The following is a 10740-nucleotide window of genomic DNA, read 5'->3' on the forward strand; positions in this document are numbered from 1 at the left end:
ACCGGGCATTGCTGGCTCATGCTTATATAATCCTAGCTATTCAGGAGACAAAGATCTGAAGAATCAAGGTTCAGAACCAGTCCCAGCAGAAAAATTTGTAAGACTCTGGTTTTATACATCGTCATTTCCCCTTAGTGATCCAATTCCCCATTTTCTCCTGGGTTGTTTTACTGGTGCAGTTACATTAAGACGACGACATCATATTATTTTCCCCAACTGACGCCTTCTTACATCTCAGGTCCAAGGAGGCCACCAATGCTACAGTTTGAGATATGAATATAATAAACCTAAGCTCTAAGAACTAAATGGGGGTTCTTCGATCCCTCCATTATATTTAAGCTGTGTTGTAAATTTAGCCTCTGAACATAGTATAGTAGTGTTTCTTTCTCATCTTCTCTTATTTCCTCAAGCCAGGGTCTCTTGGCTCTTACTTGGGTTTAGATAAACTCAATAGCAGGGCACAGCTGTTGCAGCCACACAGAAGCGCCATGTTCCTGCGTGGCAGTAACTGGCTAGAGCAACATAGCAGCTCCCTCTTTTGATGTGGGTACGCATTCTTCAGTTTATTCTTGCTCCCCACTTCCTCAACCCTCCCTCCACTGTGAATTCCAGCCACCAGTTACACTTTTGATTGCACAGTTGTTTATTAGTTGAGCTATGCCAAGAAAGCTTGACATAGCCTTTACTATATCTCCAGGCTGGCGCTATAGGCATTTGAGTTTGCCGTTCCAGCTCTTCATCCTTTGAGAGGTTTGCTTCTTGTGCAGTGTCTTGGGTTGCTTTGGCTCTCAGAGGTGGAAATGCCCACACCTCTGGCCTGACTGTTTTGTGCTCAGAACTCTTGATTTATTCTAGTTCCCATATAAGTGGTCTTAGCCTACCTGCTCTGGTGGAAATGAGTATGAGCTCCATTCCTTAGCCAACGCTGTAGTCTGTTTTGTGAGGGGAAAAAAAAGAACTTGGATTCCACAATGGAAAAAAATCGCCATTCATACTCTGCACTCCACAATCTCTGTGGCTTGTGTATCAGTCAGTGTAGGTTAAATCAGGCTTGAGTAACAAATAGTCCCAAAGTGTCAATGGCTTTAAGTTTCACAGATAAAGAGTTCGGATCTTGTTCTATGGCCACAGTGGTCATTGGGAAAAGCCTAATTACTGTGGTCACTCAAGAAATATTTTAAAAAGTTTCTGGTTGTCACATAAACAAACAAACAAAAAGAATAAATTTTGGAGAGTCTCGTATTGGCAATTAAATATGCCAGCCTGAAGTGACTCAGCCCTTTTGCTCAGTCACATGGATCTGTGTGTCCCTGGGGGATGAGGAGATACAGTGCTAGAAATAACTGGATGCACCGTGCTGATGACACCAGGGTTGATTCCCAACGTTAGTTTAATACGTCCTCAAGTCCTTTCCTGGTCATAGCTTCTGCTCTGCCTGCAGAACAAACCCTCGTTGAGCTACCTCATTCTGGATTATTCCCAGAGGATTGTTCTTATAAAATTGGTTTTATACTTTACAGATACAATCCTCTGCATCTGTGAGTCCCACATCTTTCGAGGCCACAAACTATGGATTCAGATATTTTAAAAATTGCACCTGGGGCTGGGAAGGTGGCTCAGTGGTAGAGTGCTTGCCTTGCATGCATGAGGCCCTAGGTTCCATTCCTCAGCACCACATAAGCAGAAAAAGCTGGAAGTGGTGCTGTGGTTCAAGTAGTAGAGTGCCAGCTTTGAACAAAAGAAGCTCAAGGACAGTGCCCAGGCCCAGAGTTCAAGGCCCAGCACTGGCAAAAATAAGTTGGATCTGCACTAAAGATGTAAAGACATTTTACTTTTTTATTTCTTTTTGCCAGTTGTGGTATGTGAACTCTGGGCCTGGGCACTGTCCCTCAGCTCTTCAGCTCAAGGCAAGTGCTCTACCACTTCAGCCACAACATCACTTCCAGTTTTCAGGTAGTTAATTGGAGATAAGAGTCTCACAGACTTTCCTACCTAGGCTGACTTTGAACCATTATCTTCAGATTTCAGTCTACTGAGTATCTAGGATTACAGGCATGAGCCACCGGCATCTGTCTGACATTTTATTTCTTGGATCAATACAGTGCAATTTACATAGATAGCATTATTTTCATGCTATTTACATATCATTTACACTGCATTTGGTATTATAAGTCATCTGAAGTCCATTGAATGAAGGTCTTATTTGTTCTGTAATTAATGTTTTTTTGTCCCAGTCCTGGGGCTTGAATTCAGGGCCTGGGCACTGTCTCTGAGCTTGTTTTTGCTCAAGGCTAGCACTCTACCACTTGGGCCACAGCACCACTTCCAGCTTTTTCTGAGTAGTTTATTGGAGTTGAGTCTCACAGATGTTTCCTGATTGGGCTGGCTTCAAACCTTGATTCTCAGATCTTAGGCTCTTGAGTCGCTAGGATTACAGGCCTGAGTCACTGGCGCCCATCTGGACTATTTTACATATGGGACTTGAGCATCTATTGACTTTGGTACTGGAAGAGACCATGGACCTACGCCACCACAAATACTGAGAGACTTGTCTTAACCAAATTCATGCAAAAATTCTTTCTTACGAGAACAAATCATTTCTTTCCTCAAAATTCTTCTCACTTAAGAGAACTATAAAAGTAATCAAATAGTCATCTGGCTTGTAACTCATTGGCATGTCCTTGGTGGGTGACTTTTTCTTGTTTTCTCTTCTGGAAATTAAGGACATTTCTACCCATAATTCATTTAGAATATAAAGACTCCCATGAGTATGTGTGACAGGGGAGAATTAAGTGAAAACAAATGTTATGTCTTATGTGTTAGCATTTGTTTTCAGCTAGTGGCTTACTTTCTAAGGAAGACCAGTAATCAAACCAGCACTCTCTTCTTTCTTACCAACTACATTAATCTATTCTAAGTGTTCGTGAACCCTCTCCAAAGCAAGTCCACACCCCTAACTGGGGTCAGCTGGTTCGACTAATCTCTTACTAGATGGTATACCTTGGTTATCTCAGTATCTCCTCAAACCTCTGAAAGTATGCTCTGCTATATAATAGGCTTTTTGTTGGTGGTGGTGGTGGTTGTGGAGCTTGAACTCAGGCTTGGATATAGTTCCTATGCTCTTTTCACTCAAGGCTAGTGCTCTACCACTTTGAGCAATAGCACCACTTCCATTTTTCTGTTGGTTAATTGGAGATAAGACTCTCATGGACCTTCCTGCCCACTCTGGCTTTGAACTGCAATCCTCAGATTTTTACTCCTATGTAGCTACGATTACAGGCATGAGCCACTGGTACTCAGCTCAAAGATTTAAAAAAACTCCATATTTCAACCAGGTACTGGTGACACATGCCTATAATCCTAGATAGTCATGAGGCTGAGATTTGAGGATCACAGTCAGAAGCCAACCTGGGCAAAAAGTTCATGAGATTCTTAGCTTGAATCAGCAAAAAGCTGGAAATAGAAGTACATGACTTGGGGCTGGGAAGGTGGCTCAGTGGTAGAGTGCTTGCTTTGTATGCCTGAGGCCCTGGGTTCGATTCCTCAGCACTACATAAGCAAAAAAAAGAAGTACATGACTCAAGTGGTAGAGCACCAGCCTTGAGTGAAAAAGCCAAGTGAGCACACAAGGTTCTGAGTTCAAGACCCAGTACTGGCACAATAGGTAAATAAGCAAATAGATACACAAATAGCCGTATTTTCTTGACTGTTCCGAAACTCAGATTCTGGATACCACATAGTTTCACTGATTAGATTCTACTTACATGGGGCTTAACTTTGGACTGAGCTCTTTTGGAAGAGAGGATGGTGTGAGATTTATGTTGCTTCTATGATAATGAGCTTAGACTCAGCTCTTTTCTCTCACATGGTGTCAGCTGAGGCACAGAAGTAGCAGGAAGATCCCAATAGGTTCCACTCCCCTGCTAACCATTGGTGACAACCTAACCTAAGAGCTCCTTAGGAGCACTAGTTGGAGACTCCGTTTTCCTCCCGTGAGCCTCTCCAGGTGGCCAATTTAGCTTCCTCACCCCATGGTGGTCTCAGGCCACATGACACCTAGTTTCCAAAAGCATAAAAGCAGAAGTTGAAAGCTACCAGCACGACTATGTTTATTGCAGCACTATTTACTATAGCTAAGATATGGAACCAACCCAGATGCCCCTCAGTAGATGAATGGATCAAGAAAGTGTGGTATATATACACAATGGAATTCTATGCCTCCATCAGAAAGAATGACATTGCCCCATTTGTTAGGAAATGGAAAGGCTTGGAAAAAATTAAGTAAGCCAAGCCCAAAGAAACATGGGTCCCATGGCTTCCTTTATTTGCAATATCTAGTATGTGTCTGAGTCAAGTAGAAAAGGTCAGATAAGGTGATGTTAGGGAATTGAACCCTAAGTTATGTATTCAGATGTTTTTTTTTCTTTCATGCAATTGTTTCTAACACATTTATAAGATTATTTCTTTGTTGCTTTGTATGTCCCTCCCCCACAGTATAACCCCTGCTTTCACTGTATTTGATGTCAGTATAATTTGTGGAGGGGAAGGGGAAAAACAAATCATTTAAATAAGGATACAGGTGGACCCATTGTAACAATGAGATGTACAAGTCGTTATGTCGAAAACGAACTTTACAACTTTGGTGAGGGGGGGCGAGGGGGAGAGGGGGAGTGAGGAGGATTGGGTGGGGGGGGCAGGGGAGGATGGGAAGGTGTGGGAAGGGGAAACAAAGGAGGAGCCTACAATGCTAGATAAGAAATGTACTCACTATCTTGCCCATGTAATTGTAACCCCTCTGTACAGTATTTTCACAAAAAAAAACGAAGAAAAAAATTATAAATTATAATTATACATGAAAAAAAACAGAAGTTGCCAAGCCTTCTCAGCACAGCATTGCTGTCCCTGAATGCTGCTGATTCACATGATCAAAGCTAACCCACATTCAAGAAAGAGAGAGTTTGCAAGGGCATAAATAAACATTGGGCTACATGGTTATTTTTCCCTCAAGAAAATTATTTAACATCTATCATATTTATCTTAAGGAACTGAGACCTTTGTACAACCCACCTAGTACTAATGTGAAGTTATATCAGTGCTTTTGTCTTTCACATTGAGGTGTATTTGGTGCCCTGAGGTCTTGTGTAGAAGCATTTTCTTACTGAAGGAACCTCTATCTGGACTCCACATGTGAAGTCAGCTAGAGTCAGGAGACAAAGGCCACCAGCTACTTGTAAATCAATGGATATCCCTCAATACAAAAGAGAATTTTTATGCATTTTTTGTTATGGTAAAGGTAATATACAGACGGGTGACAGTTACATAAATCAGGTAAAGAGCACATTTCTTTTTGGACAGTGTCACCCTTCCTTTGCTCTCTCCCCATTTTCCCCTCCCATCCTACCCACAAATTGTATAGTTCATTTTCCACAATGTCTAGAGAGTACCACTGCTGCATTTGTTCACTCATTGTCCCTCCATTTCTGTGTACCCTCCTACCTTCTCCAAGACACATAAACACATAAAAGGAGAAGAAACAAAAACAGCAACAAAGCAGCAGTTTGTTTTGATAAATATTATTTTATATAATCACACGCACATAGGTACTGTGCCTTTGTGTTCCTTTCCTAATATCCTCCTTTGGTCTTACTGCGTGTGAATGTCTAAAGACCTGTATAATTTATCATGTCCCTGTTTCGTTTCTGTTTTTGTTTACTCGTGTGGTTATTTGTAGATTTATAGCACATTCTAGATATCACAAATGAGGGAAACCAAGCAACCTATGTTTCTCTGGATCTGACTTACCTCGCTTAACATAATTCTAAGTCTTTCCATTTCTTTACTAATGGTACAACTCTAATGGAAGAGTAGAATTCCATTGTGTTTACATACCACATTTTCTTGATTCATTTGTCCACCTAGGGGCATTTAAGTTGATTCTATATCTTGGCTATGATAATGCTTCAATGAACATGATTGTGCTAGTGGCTTTAGTGTGGCCTGTGATCTATTGGATAAATACCCAGGAGTAGAATTGCTGGGAAGCTCTATGTTCAGTCTTATAAAAGAGAATTTTTGTTATCAGAATATACATAGTTTTCCCTTAGGAGCAAGTTCTCAAGCCAACAGGTGCATGTCTGTGGAAGTGGGGAAGGTTACCTGCATCTGAATGACTGGGAATAAGGAAGGACAAAATGTAAAAACTTTGAAATTAGTCCAGAGATGTCACCTTCAAGTTAATCTTACTTCCAGAGGGAAACATGATTGAGAAATGAAAGGTTTTGTGTTCTTGGGTTTTGTTTGTTTTCCTGGTCCCCACATCTGATTCACACACAGGCAATGTCATTGAGAATAGCGGGGTTCCCGGTGCCCATCAGACTGTTTCTCTACCCCACCAGGATTCCATCTGAGTGGGGTTGATGATGCTGTCTTGCAAATAGCTGCAATATTTTACCTGCATGTTAGCTGTAAGCAAAACTAACTAATTAGCCAAACTAGCCAACAGTAATGTCCCAGGAGACTGTGTTATACATCAGACAACAGATTCTTCTGGACAATGAAAGCTAAGGACCCCAGCTGAAGATGAATTGGGAGCCATTTAGAGAGCCAGCAAGCAGGATGGCAGTGTGTGTGCTGACACTCTCCTATCCCAGAAGGCAGAAGGCATTATCAACCGATCCTGGAGATTCTGAAAGGTCTGAGCTCACATGTAGCCTCAGGGTCCTTCCCCACATTCCCAATAGACTAGGTCTGATCCCCAAGGACCTCACTTCTGGTAAAGAGATTGAAGTATTGTCTTTCTTCCCCATGGATGGAAAAGGAAATACCAGACCAGGTATTATCATATGTAGGGTTAGAAAATACCATCACGGCACTGGTCCTGGAAGACTGGTCCTGGGGATGTGAGTCAATGGAAGGGCCAGGGCTAGATGATGGGAGGCTTGAAGGGAAGACATGGTGTACACAGGGATGAGCAGCAGTGCTATTTTCCCCCTGTGCTCCTGGTCAGTGTGTAGAAAAAGGAGAAGGGATCCACTCATTCTCAGCTCAAAACAAAAATTACAACTTAAAACCAGACCCCACAGTTCAGCTATTTATAGATGAACTCAGGAAGAAAAAAAAAAAAAAGGCTGTGCAAGAGGTGTTTATGACAACACTCTCAAGAGCCATAAGTAGAAATTACTAAAATTACAGGTGGCTTAGCTATTTTAGGGACAATTGCCCACATTTCTAAATCTGAAGGATGCTTGAGTCAGTGGATGCCTTGGACATTCCAACGACTTATCCAAAGCCGCATAATATTAAAGATAGTTCGGGTCCAAATTGGTAGAGCCAGATCACGTGCTGATATTTGTCGACCTGAGGTTCTTAAAGATGATCATGTGTTCTCTCTGTATTTCAGCCATGTGTTATTTGCTCTGATGCGAAGTTTCAATATTTTAGACTAGAAACCAAATGTTTATCTGCAGAATTTAGCCTTGACCACAGTTTACCAAAATAACAAGAAAAGTAGACTTTTCTATGTCTGAATTACATTTTTTTTTCCCATCAGAGTCTTGCAATGCCAGGAATATAGGCTTAAGTAAAAAGACTACGTAAGTATATATTTTTTGACGTATTTTTAATGGAAAAGGTCAGGATGATTTCCCCACAAACACCTAACAAAGATGAGTACACCAAATTTGTGCTTTCAAAAACTGATACAATTGGGGCTGGGAAGGTGGCTCAGTGATAGAGTGCTTGCCTTGCATGCATGAGGCCCTGGGTTTGATTCCTCAGCACCACATAAGCAAAAAGAAAAAAGCTGGAAGTGGCGCTGTGGCTCAAGTGGTAGAGTGCTAGCCTTGAGCTGAAGAGCTGAGGGACAGAGGCCAGGCCCAGAGTTCAGGCCCCCCAACCGGACTCCCCCCCCAAAAAAAAACAAAAAAAAAAGGGATACAATTATGACTGTTATAAATGCTACATGTTTTAAGGGCATTCCTATATCTCTGTTTCCATTAGAAACAAAGGGAGAACAACACAACCTACAATTTGATTTCTAAAATGATGTACAGAACCCACAAAAATACCCCAGGACAAGTTTATCGTGCAGATGTCAGTTCTTCTGGCATTTGAATATGTTTTGTGAAATTGACTAAGGTCTTAAAACACTTTAAGAAACAGTGAAGGATGGAAAACAAAGTGGGAGAAACAGCAACAAAGAAAAGGACAGAAACAGAGAGATAGAGAGACAGAGAGGGTAAAGGGGAGAGAGTGGGAGGAGGAGAAAAGGAGGAGGAGTAAGAGGAATAAGAGAAGGAGGAGGAGGAAGTATAATTTGTTGTTATTAAACAGTAGTTAAGCCAGAGCAAAAAGAGCACAGGGTTACATAGACATACTAAAAGCAGAGAAAGCAAGAGACAGAGAGACAGATGTGGAGATAGAAATAGGAGAGAAAATCTTTCTGTCTTCTACTTCCCTCTTTCCAGAGCTAAAAGATTCAAAGCTTTCATGAACTCCAGAAGACTAAGTATAATCTCAGATATCATAAAATAATTGGAAGTGCTTTTGGACCCTATCTGCCGGAGTATAAATCATACAGAAAACATAGTTTTGGATAGTTTTGCTTCTGTATTTTCAGAGATTTTCTCAAGTAACAGTTAGTAGAATGATTCCGAATATTGTTACTCCTGTATTTAAATACAAATGCAGTAGATTATTTATTTTTGGAAATAGATAGAAATATTATAGATTAGTTACCTAATCAGGAAATAAATATTATATAGACATTCAAAAGGACAGAAAAGAATAGACAACAGGATTGACAAACATCAGTAGTCATTTCTGGGTGTTCTGATATTTCAGAAACTTTTCTCCCCAATATTTATGTATTGTGGATTCTTCTCTAATTTCTAAAACATGCACCTGCTTCTCATCTGTAATATGAAAAAAAACAACCCCCAAACAGTTGCCTTGGTGTTTTGACTGCTATAGCTGAATACCACCAAATACCACAGATTAGGTAATTTGTAAGGAATAGAGGTTTGTTTAGTTCATGGTTCCACAGGCTGGAAACCCAAGAGCTTATAGCTGATGTGGGCTCAGCACCCGATGAGGGTCTCTTGTGGGGTTATGGCAGGGAGGAGGAAGGTCTGACCTGGGAAGAAGAGCAAGGGAGCCAGAGAGCGCTCACTTACAATAAGAAAGCCTCTCCCAGGAATACCTATCAATCCTGATCCAACCCCCTTCCTAAGGTTTCCTCTCCTGAAACCATTCACAGAGGACCTTGGCAGGAAAGTTTTCTCAATATGAATTCCTGCGACACACTCAACCAGAGTATGATTATAAAAACAACAAAGACTAACCTTTGAGATACCACCAGCCCTCCAGGAATTTAAGGACTGTCGTTTTCAAGCCTTCCTGGCACAGGTACTCCTCCTTCATTACTCTGGGACCCTTGGTCCCCTATTTGCGAAGAGTTCTCAAGTCCTGTTGATTTGCTCTGCGCAACTCCTCTGCTCCCATAGCCACCTCTCCAATTCAGATTCGCATTGCTCAAGCTTCCATAAAGGCCTTTCCCTGCTCTGACAACCACCAGCTCCCAGGTCCCTAAACATGAGGTGGAACTCACTGCCCTCTCTTCCAGTAGCAAACATCTTCATATATATATATATATATATATGTATACTTATATATATATGTGTGTGTGTATGTGTGTTTGTTTGTGTAATATATTAATCATAAATATATTATTTATATACACCATATAATATATTGCTATATTAATAATACTTTATAGAATTAATATATAGATATATTATATTTAATATAAATATATTATAATATAATGAATTAAATAAATGATAAACAAAAATAATAAATTAAAATAAATATAAATTGTGTCTATAAATGATTACTATATTATCATATGTTATATACTGATACAATATTAATTTATATGCTATATATCACGTATTATAGGTGGGTGTGCATATACATTACACGTGAGTCACAACCAAATTGGTCTACTTACAGTAGTAAGAAGAATTTGGAGCTCTATTCCAAAGCTACCCTTTGCTTTGTCTTAAGGGTCTCCAACCACTTCCGCTCGGAGACCTTTCTGTGTCTTGCTGTATAGTCTCTAGAGCAGAGCTCAAAGAGACCTCCTATTGTTGTGTGCGACTCAGTTTCCCATCAGCATAACAAACTTCCTGAAGTAATTCACTTACAAAGAGAAAAAGTTTATTTGGGCTTGTGGTTTGGAGGTTCTAGCCTGGGAACAGCAGCCTCTTGCTTTGGGTCTATGACAGAGGTGTCAGGGAACAGCGGTGGGGAATCCACAAACTTCTCACCTCATAGCAAGAGAGCAGAAGAGAGAGAGGAGGAGGAGCTGGAGCGCTCAAGTGCAAAGACCTCCCACTGGGCTCCCCCTGCATTGGGAGAGGTGAGAGAGGACAATCAAGATGCATCATATTCATAAATTGGCATACTCATGAACTGAAACCCTTTTGTTCAACTTAAGACAATTTAAAATAAGTAAATAATAAATAAATGTCCCACTACCTTTCAATAGCACCACTCTGAACTTCAGGCCTTTAGCACCTGGTCCTGTGGGGAAATATTCAACATTAAATTATAGCATGTGGTCCTGGGGCACCCTTTCCAGCCTCTTCATGTTAGAATAATAATAGAATAATAAGGCCAGGTACCAGGGACACCAGGAGCTAATAGTCTGTAATCCTAGCTACTCAGGAAGCTGAGACA

The sequence above is a fragment of the Dipodomys spectabilis genome, unplaced genomic scaffold (assembly GCF_019054845.1).
Source record: "Dipodomys spectabilis isolate Male_0828 unplaced genomic scaffold, ASM1905484v1 ptg000004l, whole genome shotgun sequence".
In the NCBI taxonomy this organism is placed as follows: Eukaryota; Metazoa; Chordata; class Mammalia; order Rodentia; family Heteromyidae; genus Dipodomys; species Dipodomys spectabilis.